The sequence below is a fragment of the Stegostoma tigrinum genome, chromosome 12, assembly GCF_030684315.1.
Source record: "Stegostoma tigrinum isolate sSteTig4 chromosome 12, sSteTig4.hap1, whole genome shotgun sequence".
Taxonomy (NCBI): domain Eukaryota; kingdom Metazoa; phylum Chordata; class Chondrichthyes; order Orectolobiformes; family Stegostomatidae; genus Stegostoma; species Stegostoma tigrinum.
The window spans coordinates 30,367,656-30,381,924 of NC_081365.1; the positions used below are offsets into that span (position 1 = coordinate 30,367,656).

Below are 14,269 nucleotides of genomic sequence, written 5' to 3' on the forward strand. Positions count from 1 at the left end.
AAGTGCTCCCCTATTGAAACCTCATTCACCTGCCCTGCCTTATTTCCCAACAGTAGGTCAAGCTTTGCACCTTCTCAACTAGATACATCCACACAGTGAATCAGAAAATTTTCTTGTAGACATTTAACAAATTCCTCTCCATACAAGCCCTTAACACTATGGTAGTCCCAGTTTGTGTTTGGAAAATTAAAATCCCCTTCTATTACCAGCCTATTATGCTTACAGATAAATGAGATCTTCCAACAGATTTGCTCTTCAATTTCCTACTGACAACTGCAGGGTCTATAGTACAATCACAGTAAGGTGATCATCACTTTCTTACTTTTCAGTTCCACCTAAATAACCTCCCCAAGATGTACGCCCAGGAATAGCCTCCCTAAGTACAGCCATAATGTTATCCCTAATCAAAACCACCACTCCACCTCCTCTCTTGCCTCACCCTGCTTTATATCCTTCCTATAGAAACTATACCCTGGAACATTATGCTGCCAGTCCTGTCCATCCCTGAGCCACATCTCTGTAATCACTATGCTATCCCAGTCCCATGCTCCTAATCATTCCCTAAGTTCATCTACTTTATCTGTTAGGCTTCTTGCATTGAAATAAGTGCAGTTTAATTTGTCAGGCTTACCTCGTTCTCTGCTTTGTTCCTCCTGCCCTGACTGTTTGACTTGCTCCTTTTCTCAACTGCACCAATCTCAGACTGCTCTCTTTCCTCACTATCTCTCTGGGCTCCAAACTCCACCCCACTCCACTTCCACCCACCTTCCCACTTCTCTCTCTCTCTCACACACACACAGCTGTTGCAAATCTCCTTGCCAGTTTGTTAGTCCCTTTCCAATTTTGGTGCAATCTGTCCTCCTTATACAGGTCACTGCTACCCCAGAAGAGATTCCAATGTTCCAAAATTGTGAGTCCTTCTCCACTGCACCACCTCCTTGGCCACCAATTCATCTGCTCTATCCTCCTATTCTTACTGTCACTAACCTGTGGTGCCGGGGGTAATCCAGATCTTACCACCCTCAAGATCTTACTACTACCTGTCTAATTTCCTATAACTTCTCCTCAGAACCTTGTCCTTTCCTCTTCCTACGTCATAAGATGCAATGTATACCATGACTTCCTGCTGGTCCCTCTATCCTTTGAAAATTTTCTGAACCCTGTCCGAGGTATCCCTGATCCTGCCACCAGGAAGTACACCATTCTGATGCCTTGTTGTTGGCCGCAGAAACATCTGACTAGAGAGACCCCAATCACAATTAATGACTTTGCACTAGACGTACCTCTCATTACATTAGAAGCATGCTACCAGACCTGCTGAGTTTTTCCAGCAATTCCCGTTTTTGTTTTGTTGCAGTTTTATTTATGTTTTTGAGAACTTGAGCTTGAACAACATGAAAAATTTGTTTTCTAGTTTAAAATCTAAAAGTACAGTTCAAACGCTTTCCAATGATTGAAATTTTTTTGTCTAACCAGTTAAGTCTGTAAACAACACCAGAATTTTCAATGAGACCTCTTTAGCTACAGGCAGTCCCTGGATTGTGTACAGGTTCTGTCCTTGAGTTAATTTACAAAGCGATTTATACACAAGTTGGAGCACAACGAAAAACAATGTGAAACCATTATTTGTAAGTACAGGAAATGTTTGTATGTTGGGTCTTTAAAGTTACACCCCTGTATGGGATTGTGTCCATAAGTACAAACATCGTAGGTCTGATATTCGTAAATTGGAGACCCCCTGTATAGGGGTGAGTACCTGCCTCTCGCACTGTGGTGCTGTGTGCAGTTGTGACTCATTATATGGGATAGACCTGTCATCTCCCCATTTTTCAGCTGTTTCTACCCTATCCTCATTGATATGACCCCCAGCCACTGGCTCATTCAAAACTCCTGTTCAGATACTATCAATTGAATGAAATTCAGTCAAAGCTTCTGTGCAAATTCTACCAACACAGAGCCTTTGCTAGCAATCTCTCTCTTTTCAGCATGTCCTAACCTCAGTACTCTTCCAGATTCCAGATAGCACTTTCCAAACCCACTACCACTGAAGGACAAGGGCAGCAGATACATTGGAAACCGTCACCTGCAAGTTTCACTCACTGTCTTGATTTTGAAATATATCATCATTATTTCACTGTCGCTGTGTCAAAGATCCTGAAATTCCCTCCCTTAATGTCATTCCTACAGTGTAGGAACTGCGGTAGGTCAAGAAGCACCTCACCACCATCTTCACAAGGGCAGTTAAGGATGGGAAGTAAATGCTGGCCAGCCAGCAATGCCCATGTCCCATGAACATGGGACAAAGGCTTCTTTGATACCTTTCAATAGAACCATCTCAGGTCAGCTTCCTGCCCTCAGTATGGGTGCTAAATGACATATAATCATCCATTTTATCAAACTGCTTCAATAGTTTAAGACCTCATATGTTTTCATGGTTTTTAAAGAATGAACTGAAAGAGACAGCATAGGATAGGCACCAATGAAGGAACGTCTAGGCTGAGATTGATTGTTTAATGTCTGTCTTGATGAAGGAGTCCTTAACGTGTGAACCTATGACACAAAAGAGTCATTTGTTTTATTTGCTGATTGTGAAGTCAGACTGGAATTTGGATAAGAGGATGTGAATAATTTAAGATACTCAGCTCTTCTGTGTGCTTTAGGTGTTACTTTGATCTAATAACGAAGGCAGGCCTCTCCATGTGTGGCTCGAATACATCGATCTCTAGGTCAGGGAGCAAGTACATCTTCCGCGTCCTGCAGGAGGACATAGAATAACTTCAGAGATAACTGTCTCAAGCAAATGAAACTTGCGGTTGGAAGGGTTAGGTCAGTGAGAGCAAAAAATTAAATTCATGGCTAAATGCTAATTGTTAATATGGGTACAACAATACTTGGGGATGGGGTGCATAGTTGTAGGGTACAGGTTCGCCTAAAGCTTTATTCTAAGAATACACAGCATGTGCGTTGTTTGCTCTATCATAGCAACAACAAATTACTTGGAACTGGGACCTTCGTGTATAGGGTTCCACTTTCACCATTCCCTGTATATAGTCATATTTAATAAAGCCTCCTGCTGTACACTTACAAGAGTACAGACTTAATGTTACCTTTACAAGATGGCAAAAAACCAAACATAAGTATATAAAATTAAATATTTAACTTGGAATCAACCGGAACATTCATGACCTCTGGACTGAACTGTCAAACTCAACAATGGCTTGTCGGTCACATTCTCCTCTCCATAACCATGAGGTTTTACAATGGCATTGTGAAGTATTTTCATTATGTTAAACATAAATTTAAGTTGCTATATTAGACTTCATTTATTCAGACCTAAATATGCGAACATTCAAACATACTGAATAGTAGCCGAAGAGAGTCATTTGTCTGCTTGAGCCTGCTTTGCCATTCTGTAAGATATAGCTGACCTGTTTGTGGTGTTATGGACCAGACCAAACCCCCCTTCAGATATATCAAGGGGAAAGCCTCGACCCTAACTTTTATCTTATTTAAAGGTAAGTGTAAAGTGTTGTATTCCAGATGTAATTATCTTGGCTAAACTACTCGACTTTATGCAAAACATATTTTATTCTTACACTACAGTTAGAGTACAAATACAATAAAGAAGAATTAGTATAACTTTAACTCAATTTGAAAACAAAACAGAATAATAGTATACTTAACTGTGAAAACAGCAACTGTTCCGATATATTAACATCTCATAAACAACACCTTTGGCAAAGGCAAAGTCAGTAAAATAGATTGTCTCGTATGTAATTCTGGCAACAGGACCCAAGCTTTGAATTGTAGAAGTGAGAGTGAGAGAGAGACAGCCATCCTCCAATCACCAATCACTACTGAAAGCTAAACTAAAACTCTTGTTCTTTGGGACTCAGAATCCACCCATTCATGTTTTTTCTATTGTTCCAACTTTTTAAAAAAAACTAAAGCCTCACCGTTTACTTTATTGGCTTGGAAGAGACAGCTAGTCACTTATAGCTCAAAATCTCTCTTCAAAACAAAGGACAAAATACCCTTCTTAGAGCCATTGTATCATTGCAGTGTTTCAAATTCCACATTTCAATCTAGCTTTATAAAGTTTGAATCCTTTGTCTAATAAGAATCTAATTATTTCCGCCTTAACAATATTTAATAACCCTGTCTTCACGGCCTGCTGGGGCAGAAAATTCCAAAAACACGATACTCTGAGAGTAAAATATGCTGACCTAAAAGTGGACTGCTAATTTTAAGACAGTGCTCCCTTGTTCTAGACTGACCCACAAGATGAGATATCCTTTCCATATTCAACTTTTCAAGCCTGTTCAGGATGTTAGTAAAACTCCATCAAATTGTTTCTTACTCACCCAAACCCCAGAGGTAACAAGCCCGGTCTGTAACAACTGAGCAGACAAAAACGGAAGTTTCTGGAAAAGCTTAGCAAGTCTGGCAACATCTGTGGAGAGAACTCAGAGTTAATGTTTTGGGTCCAATGACCCTCCTCTGAATGTCAGAACCCATTTACATCTTTTCTTAAATAAGAGACGAAAACTGCACAAAAGACATTGAGAGAAATTGAGAGAAGGATTCCAAGGCAGGCAGTCAGTGGTACCTAGAGGAAAAGGCAAGGAAAGAACACTGAAACAGGCAGTCAAAGACATTGAATGGTGATAATTTTACTTCATTCTTCCTTATCTCTGGCTTAAGTCTAAAAGATAGGCAGCAGAGCTCAGCTATGTAGAAAACACACCCCATTCTGCGTAGGGGAGGAGTGGATTCTTCAAGTGGCTTTAATGATCACATGTGCAGGAAGTAATTTGAGCTGCAAAAATTTGGAATCCAGATTTTGGAACATTTAAGGTTATTGTGAAAAATAAAAACTTGAAGCTTGTGGGTAGATAGAAGATTGGCAGGCTAGCAAGCAGCAAACAGAGTGTATGGATAAATGGGCCTTTATTTGATTGGTTGGGTGTGATGAGTGGAGTTCCACAGGGCTCTGTGCTGGAGCTTCAACTTTTTACAGATTACATCAAGACTGCACTGAGTGGAGTGAAGGCATGGAAGCTAAATGTACAGATAGCACCCAGAGAGGGAGGGAAGTATGCTGTGAAGTAGATATAAGGAGGTTGCAGAGCGACATAGATAGGTTGAATCAGTGGGAATAATTCTGGCAGATGGAGAATAATGTGGGAAAATATGAAGTAGTTCACTTTGGCAGGAAGATTCAAAGGCAGACTAGTATATAAATGGGGACTGACTGCAGAATTCTGAGTCAAAGGCAGACTAGTATATAAATGGGGACTGACTGCAGAATTCTGAGTCAAAGGCAGACTAGTATATAAATGGGGACTGACTGCAGAATTCTGAGTCAAAAGCAGACTAGTATATAAATGGGGACTGACTGCAGAATTCTGAGTCAAAGGCAGACTAGTATATAAATGGGGACTGACTGCAGAATTCTGAGTTGCAGATGGATGTACGTGCCCTTGGATCACAATTAATTAGTACACAGCTATGGCACCTAATCGAGAAGGTTAATGGGATCCTCTCCTAAAGTGTGAGAGAATTTCAACATAAAAAAAAATATGCTTCAGGCGTAAAAGACATTAGTGAGACAACATTCCACTTACTACATGAAGTTTTGGCCCTCATATTTAAGAAAGGATGTAAATATATTCGAGGTGGATCAGAGGGCATTTACTCAGTCAATGCCTGGAATGAGTCGAGTATCTAATGAGGATACGTTGGACATGCCAGGCTAGTTTCTGCTGGAGTTCTGGCTGACTTGGTTGCAATAGATAAGATCCAGAATAGTCTTGAGAAAGTGACATGGAAAGGATGTCTGTAGATCACTCCAGAGCCATGGGGCAATGTTTTAGGATTAGGGATTGCTCTTTTAGGATGAGGTCTGAGGGGGATGTTTTTTCTCTCCTACTGAAGAACAAGAAAGCCCCAGGTTGTCTTCAGAAAACATCAAAAGAGGAAGCAGCTGCATCGAAAGACTACATAATCTTTGCATTTATCTTTCGAGACTGGTTGTGATTGGCGAAGGTCAACCATCTCAGTCCAGGAAGATCACTGCAGGCATACCTCAGGGTAGTATGTTAGGCACAGCAAATATCAATGAATTAGTCTCCATCCAGCATCAGAAATACAAATGCTAATCATAATTATACCATTCATGACACCTCAGACACTGAAACAGTCCATGTTGGCATTCAGTGAGAACTGTGCAACATCCTCGCTTGGCTTGAAAATTAGCAAATAACATTCACAACACACATTTGTCGGGCAATGACCATATCCAGTGGAAGTTTCTAATGATCTTCAGTTGGCTGGATCCTGAGCTACCCACTAAGCCTAATACTCCGCCAGAATGAGCACTCCTCACCCTCTGACTAATAAGACTCACAGTTCTCCAATGTCTCTGTCAACCCCTGCACCCGACACCTCATTCCCTCCTCATTCTTTCTTTCGATATTCGCACCTGTCACATTGTCTTTTCCCTCCATTTACTTCCCACTACTCAGTGTTTACTGGCCCTGAGAGTTTGTGTTTCTCTGTGATTATGGTTTGATTTTTAGCGACAGCTGAAATAATGGTGACTCATCTGTAATTACCTGTCTTATCCTGGCCTCCATTTTGATGCCTCATTTCACAGCCTCCAGTTCTCCCGCAAGGTTTTCCTTTCTGGGGCATTTTGTAAAATTGAACTCCCTCAGGATTCTTCAATGTCAATCATCAAATTTAGGCATAAATTGATATTAATTTTGTTTAGTTTTTTCCAGACTTACAACACACGAGTGCATTGTGACCTTTCAATATGGATGAGCAACATTCAAGAAAATCTATCCTCCCGTTCTCCTTACGTCCATCCCACTTCACATTGATGGCATTAGTGGCTCTACTGCTCCTGATTCTGAATTTGTATGGCACAATGGTAAGTAGAATGGTATTATCAACATGTTTAGAGAAGACTAATCATGTTCATCAAGGTTCAAGATAATATTATTTAAAAATGGGATGATTTATTTCTCAGGCCTGGGTATTGCAACTGCCAAGTGCCATTTTAATTATTTCACATACTGCCTCTTGAATCAAGGACTGAGGTTTTTCCCAGTTTCAGTTCTACGGGAATATATTTTCTCAGTGCATAGTGAGAATGATCCAGACCTCTGGCCATTTTCTCACTGATCACCTGCTGAGAAGCGCCCAATGTTGATCTGACAAAGACACTTTGTATTTCACTCTCTACCTCTCCTATTGTTTCCCCAGCCCCTGCCTGCATTTCAGGCCATTGTTTTTGGCTGTTTCGAGCCTCAAATGTCCTTTACTCAGGGTCGCAAGCTTTTGTTTAGAGTCTTCACATGGCCAAACAGGCTGATTCTTGACCACATATCTATAGTCACATAGGGCAGGATGTCTAATGAGATATTGGGATCCAGAGTGCCAAATTTGTTTCCTTTCCTTTACTTCTCTGCTGCCGTTCTGCCTCAATGTTATGATGTTTTAACTGAAGATGCTGCCTGATGAACAATTTTGAACAATTTATACAAGCTCCTTCCATTCCATTTAAGTCAATGATTCAACATTTCAATCAGGCTTCAGGGAGTCTTGGAAGCATTTACTTTGTGCTCACCTGGAACATTGGTCATGTCTGAGTTTAAAAAAATAGCACCTGGAGAGGGAGGTAGTTTATAACCTTCCAGACAAAGAGCCCAGTCCACCATAGTTTGCATGAGTTTAGACTGAATGCTCTTGAAGCTGACATAGAGTTGTACATGAGTATTTGTTGCATTATCTCCCTGGTGAATGTGAAGGATGCAACCTGGAGATTTCTGACAGAATTTCTCCTGCAATTTTTAAGTAACACTGGTGCAAAGGCTGGGTCTTGCTAGAGCATTGGATTCTGTTGGCAACAACTGCTCTGTACACTTGCACTTCCATTACTTTGTGGTGGTCTTTGTTTTCAAACACACATTACCATATTTTGTCAAATGCTGAGCTGGTGCAATTGATCCAATGTTGGATCTCGTCACTGACTTTTTGAGAGAGGTGCATGGCAGCAAATTTCTGGGAAGTGCTTAGCAAATTCTCCTCCAAGATGCATCAGAAGTGAAACATTTAACTAACTAGGCATGAGTTAATATGAGTTCAATATTGACAATAATCAAAGAGAGATAAAGTTGGATATATAATCAAAAGATTGACAGCAGCTTGCATATCTGGTGTAAAGTGGATAACCACAAGACAAGATCAAGGTTCTGAAGAAGAGTCATGTTCCAAGTGAAACTTTAACTTTGTTTTTTTTCTGCAGAATCTTAGCAGGCTTTTGTTGCTTCAGTTTTTTTCCCATAATTTGACACCATGAAATTTGGTCAGGTAGTTAGGAAAGCTTTCAAGCTTTCTAAGACCGCCTGATATTCTTCAATCCATTCACATTTCTTATCTTTCTTTAGCAAACTTGTTTACGGAAACACTTCTAACAATGTTGCTGAAATTCAAAAAGAATTTCCAACAGAATCCATTCATGCGGATACACTGCAACATTTCATTTTCTTTCCTTGACACAGTAAACTCTAAAATAGCCCTGATTTTTGTTTAACTGAGTGCTATTTGGCCTTTCCATAAGTTACATGTTCTTTGGAAACTTTGCTTTTTTCCAAATTGGCTCTTTGTAACCAATTTGTTCAATTATTGTAAATAGTTTTCCTCACTTTGGCCAAACACACCAAATTGGTTCTTCGTATGATGCCGGCCGATTGTAATAATGGACAAGTCAGATCCCAAAATGAAATCTTGTTTGGGAAATGGCATATTTTCTAGTTTCAGTCAGTTAATGCAGTAGTTTGTTGTTGAATAGTGCTTGCACAAGGTGCAGATACTCTTTAACAAAAGAACGTAAGTTTAATACACAGAGGAAAAATTAAATCAAAGCAAGCAAAATAAATAGAACAGTTTAGAAGGATCTTAACACAACATTGAAAAAACATTTCAACAATTCCCCCAATAGCATCTGTTTCAGAGACTCAAATCCATAGACATTTTACTTCTGTCTCAACTCTTTCAGTTTCTACTTAAGTGGCTCTTCCATTTTCTTTTTGTGGAATAGTAGACAGAAGTTTACAATTCCTTTCTGAATCTGATTGCATGAAGCTTCCACAAGTGTGGTAGCCTTAACCTTTTCATTTTGAACAACAGGAAGATTTTGATTTCAAATTCTCCTGCCTTAGAGATGACATGGATTAGAAAATTATTGCTACTGCAGTGACCTATTCCCTAAACTGAACTAAATGAGATCGTCCTGTTGGGAGATTAGTTGTTCTCTACTCTTCTGAACCCTGGACTCTCAACTCTGAAGTCAAAACAAAACTAATTGATCAATAAATTTACATTGACTGTTATAAACTCAGAGATATAAATATCTTCTCTATTAATACTGCAGGGGTCTGCCAGGCATTTGGCTGCACACATGTATCTTTTTGGAATTGTATCGCAAAATGGCTACAGCATGGAAGGAGACCATTTGGCCCATCTTGTCTGCACTGGCTGTTCGAATGACCATCATTACTTCGTGCCAATTTCGTACTTTTTGCCATATATTTGAATATGATTTCTACCCACATAATCATCCAACGCCCACTTGAATGCATCAGTTATATCTGCCTTCACCACATTTCAGACAGTACATTCTGCACCCTAACTACTCACTGTGTCAAAAAGTTTTTTTTCTCAGATCACACTTGCTTCTTTTGCACATCCCCTTAAATCTATGCGCTCACATAACCAATGCTGACCCAGCCAGTGACACCGACATCCTACAAATGACTAATAAAAATTTGTTGCCCTACATCCTTTCTGCCAGTTGATAGTCTCCAGGCTACATTGAGAAAAGCAATTATACTCATTTTATTCCTTAGCTCGAGGTAATTTGACTCTGTCTTTGAACCATGTAGGCATTCTCTTTCTCCCCTACTGTAAAGCACTCCTTAAAAAATACTCTCTCCTCTTTTCCTTTCTGTTCTATCTTTCCTTTTAAACCTATCATTGGTGTGTTGCTTCTGGTTTTCTCTTTTCTGCAGTGCAAATGGTGAAGCAGATGGGCATTATAACAATCAACAGATTTTATACCAGTTGACTGGAGGTCACAAATCAACAGTCTGCCTATCTGTCTTTTGATTATGACATGAATAAGCTGCAATTATTCACTGGTAGCGAAGCTCTTAGTGTTTATTAAACATGACAGGCAGGAACTGTTACACATTGCAAAGGATACTCATCAGCTGGGAACTGGATTTATGAAATGTCTTGAGGTTATCATTGAAGTTATGAGAACAAATCCTGCTGAGATACAGTTATACAGAGAGATGCAGTACCTTCACTTTACATATCACCTGACCTGAGGCAGGGTCTCAAACTGAAGCCCAGGTCTGTTCCTTTCCTACGCCTCATCCTATGCACTTCCAACAGGTGTCATTGGACAGTGTGGGAATGGGGAACACAAACGCATTGTGCACTTTCCCCTCAGTATCTCAACTGTGCTGAAATCAACTGTGCACAGACTGGGAATTAAACTGGTAGCTTTCATGGCCTGGTTACTTTCAGAAGATCGCTGCGCTGTCTGGGAGTCAAGGGTTAGACTTTCTACTGACCTGCTTCCTCTCCTGAGCTGAGTTACAGTATCTCACTGAATTAATGCTCACTGCTTCATTGAAATGTATACCCCTTTAATTAAGATGCTGCAGTTCCGAAGAATTCTCTATTATTCATCAAAAATGGTTTGCTTTTTTCATAGTATGATAAAACTGCAATTGTTATATCTGAATACAAATGGAGGAGATATCCAGTACCGAAGTTTAATCACATCATGAGGCAGAAAGTGGAAACCAGGAGTCTCCATTGGATTGACAGGTTGTTGCAATATGGCTACCAGAATCACAGCTTCACCCCTGAAGAAAGGTCAGAGGGAACGCTCCTCATGAAAATGATCGAATGGCCAAAACCACCCAACTCTTCTGTGCCCTTTGAGAAAAGCAGCGACCCAGCACATGCTCACTTTGTAATTGTAAATTCTGCAAAGACTTTCTACGTGGGAGATCAGTTACAAGTGATGCTGCAGATGTACGATTTTGAAGGTCACCCAAAGCGACATGGAGGTGACTATCTCCAAGCTCGGATCCACACCCCAGCTTTAAAAGCTGGTTCAGTAGGCACGGTTATAGACAACCAAAATGGATTTTACTATATCAATTTTAATTTATCTTGGCCGGGGAAAGTTAAAATTTCTGTTTCATTGGTTCATTCCAGTGAAGGAATTCAAATACTTAAAAGACTATGTGAGGAACGAATGGCAAGGGTATATTTTCAAAGTACCTTCAAGAATGGTGATATTTTAGAGACCACTCAATGTAACCTTTATTTGTCTCAAACTGAGCCACTCTGTAACTTTACTGATCCCAGGACTGGGGAGCCCTGGTTCTGTTACAAACCAAAGAAGCTTCCCTGCTCTGCTTGTATCAAATGTGGCTTAGCAGGATTTGATAAAGGTCTCTTAATTGGAGAAGAGTAGCGTTACTTCCAAAGGTATGTTGTTTGAAGTGTTTTTACTTATATGTTGCATTCTCGTCTTTCGAATACAGAACCAGACTTCTCAACATTGGGAGGTCTATGCAATCTTCAATTTGAGATACAATATTTATGTCCTTCTAGGTGCAAAGATTTGGAGCTGTTATCAAATTAAGAAAGTTCACATGCATGCACACAGTCAACAATTGGAAGTCAAATTACCATAGGCCATTCTCAGAGAAACCTAAGATTTTCCTCAGTATGGTTTTGGTAAAGGTCACAGGACTGATCCACATTGCAGTTTGGGTGTTTTTTTAAATGTTCATGGGATTTGGGCTCTGAGGTCACAGTGGTGAGTTATCCTCTGGAGCTTGTGCAGTGCGTATGGAGTTGCTATAACACAATGGTCTGGATTTTCTGAGGAATGGAAATCATGTCAGTTTCCCTATCAGCACCTAATGTTTTTTGCATTAAGAAAGAGCTCTGCATTTCTGACGGAATATTCTGATCAGGGCTCCTTCAGAATGATGGAGTGTACTTTAAATCTTGCAGGTCTTTTATATCGCAGGATAATGAGGGGAAGACAAAACATGCCCCCTTTCTCACAGCAACAAGTTGCCATTTTCTGTCATTTTAAATGTCCAGCATTCTCGACAGCCATGTTGACAGCTCCAGTAATTATATAAGGTATGTGTGAAGGTCAAGTGGAAGGAGAATGGGGAACCCAGAGTGACAGGTGGGTAGAGTGCACAGTGCAAGGCAAGTAGGGTACCAGGTGGGTAGGTTAAAAAGTAGGTAGGGTTTCAGGTAAGTCATGGAGTGTGTAATGCATGTTAGCTGATGGATATCGGGTCTGGAAGAGTGGGGCATGAGGTATCAGGTCCTGTGGCTGTGGAATTCTTGGGTCCCAGAGGGGAGGGGGATCCAGTAATAGGAGTGTGCATTTAGGTCTGTTTGAATTGAAGAAGTTTTTGTTTAAAGAAAGGGGCTTTACCAATTTAAGGGCATTATTGATTTAAGAAGGCACAGGCAGTCAGCGAGGAGATGAAGTGCAAAAACTGTCAGTCAGTAACAGCCATGGGAGCAACAGCAGGGTTAAAACACCATTCTAAAAGCAAACCTTCATTATAAAGCTGGTTGAGACACAGGCAGAATAGTATACATTAGGGAAGGAAAGAAAAAAGAAACAAAGAAAAAAACTGAGCATACTGCTGCCGGAAATGTATATTTATGGATGTGGTACCGATCAAGGATCATGGGAACTGCAGATGCTGGAGAATCCGAGATAACAAAGTGTGAAGCTGGATGAACACAGCAGGCCAAGCAGCATCTCAGGAGCACAAAAGCTGACGTTTCGGGCCTAGACCTTTCATCAGAGAGGGGGATGGGGAGATGGTTCTGAAATAAATAGAGAGGGGGGAGGCAGATTGAAGATGTGTAGTGGAGAAGATAGGTGGAGAGGAGACAGACGAGTTAAAGAGCCAGGGAAGAGCCTGTAGAGGTGAGTGTAGGTAGGGAGGGGATAGTTCAATCCAGGGAGGACAGACAGGTCAAGGAGGTGGGATGAGGTTAGTAGGTAGGAGATGGGGGTGGGGCTTGAGGTGGGAGGAGGGGATAGGTGAGAGGAAGAACAGGTTAGGGAGGCGGGGACGAGTTGGGCTGGTTTTGGAATGCAGTGGGGGGAGGGGAGATTTTGAAGCTGGTGAAATCCACATTGATACCGTTGGGCTGCAGGGTTCCCAAGCGGAATATGAGTTGCTGTTCCTGCAACCTTCGGGTGGCATCGCTGTGGCACTGCAGGAGGCCCATGATGGACATGTCGTCTTAGGAATGGGAGGGGGAATTGAAATGGTTTGCAACTGGGAGGTGCAGTTGTTTATTGCAAACTGAGCGTAGGTGTTCTGCAAAGCGGTCCCCAAGCCTCTGCTTCGTATCCCCGATGTAGAGGAAGCCACAACAGGTACAACGGATGCAGTATACCACATTGGCAGATGCATCTATGCACCTGATGCAGCCGCTTCAATATTGTCCCTCTCCACCACTGACCATGATGCACTGCAGTAATTCACCAACACTCTTTGACACCCCTTCCAAACCCACAACCTCTACCCTGTGGTAGAACAAAGGTGCAGTAATACCACCAGCTGCACATTCCATGTGTACAGCTAAAATGCAATTTCCTTATTGTCACTGCGTCAAAATCCTGGAACTCCTTCCTTACAGCATTGTGTGTGTCCTGATGCCAAATGGACTTCTGTGCTGCTCACCAGCGCCCTCTTGAGGGTAAGTAGGTATGAGAAATAATTGCTGTCTGATTCAACGTTGCTCAAAAATCATGAATGAATAAACAAAATTCCATTCAGAACTGCAACCATATTCATGCTAACATCTTTGTGTACAAATCCTTTCCAGTGTCACCTCTCCCTGTCACCATAACTTCTTCCAGTCCTATTATTCTCCAAGATCTCACTTTTTTTCCAAATCTTAGTCATTGACACCTCATCGAGCAGTTTTTCCACCACTTCCGCCTCCACGCTTACTACTTTAACCGGGAGCCTAACCCTCCCTCCACTGACCCCTTCACCCGCCTCCAACACAAGTCCTCCTCCTGAACACCACCCCCAGGCCTCCTAAACTGCCTCGACCTCTTCATCTCCAACTGCCATTGAGACTTCAACCGCCTCAACCTTTTCATCCCTCTCACCAA

General features: G+C 41.2%; 1 protein-coding gene and 1 pseudogene across 4 annotated transcripts in view; one reads left to right on the forward strand and one right to left on the reverse strand.

Moving 5' to 3' along the window:
* LOC125457319 (NXPE family member 3-like) overlaps positions 1–4,679 on the reverse strand; it is a 102,296-nt gene extending 97,617 nt beyond the window's left edge. For 2 of the 4 annotated variants that reach the window (XM_059650258.1, XM_048541406.2), the window contains exon 1: positions 4,365–4,679. The gene's annotated coding sequence lies outside the window, so the exon portion shown is untranslated. Of the gene's footprint in view, positions 1–631; positions 729–3,684; positions 4,312–4,364 lie in introns of those variants that run through there. The other 2 variants (XM_059650257.1, XM_048541396.2) reach the window with 2 other exon arrangements.
* Positions 1–14,269, forward strand: part of LOC125457031 (NXPE family member 3-like) — a 50,597-nt pseudogene that overhangs the window by 16,943 nt on the left and 19,385 nt on the right.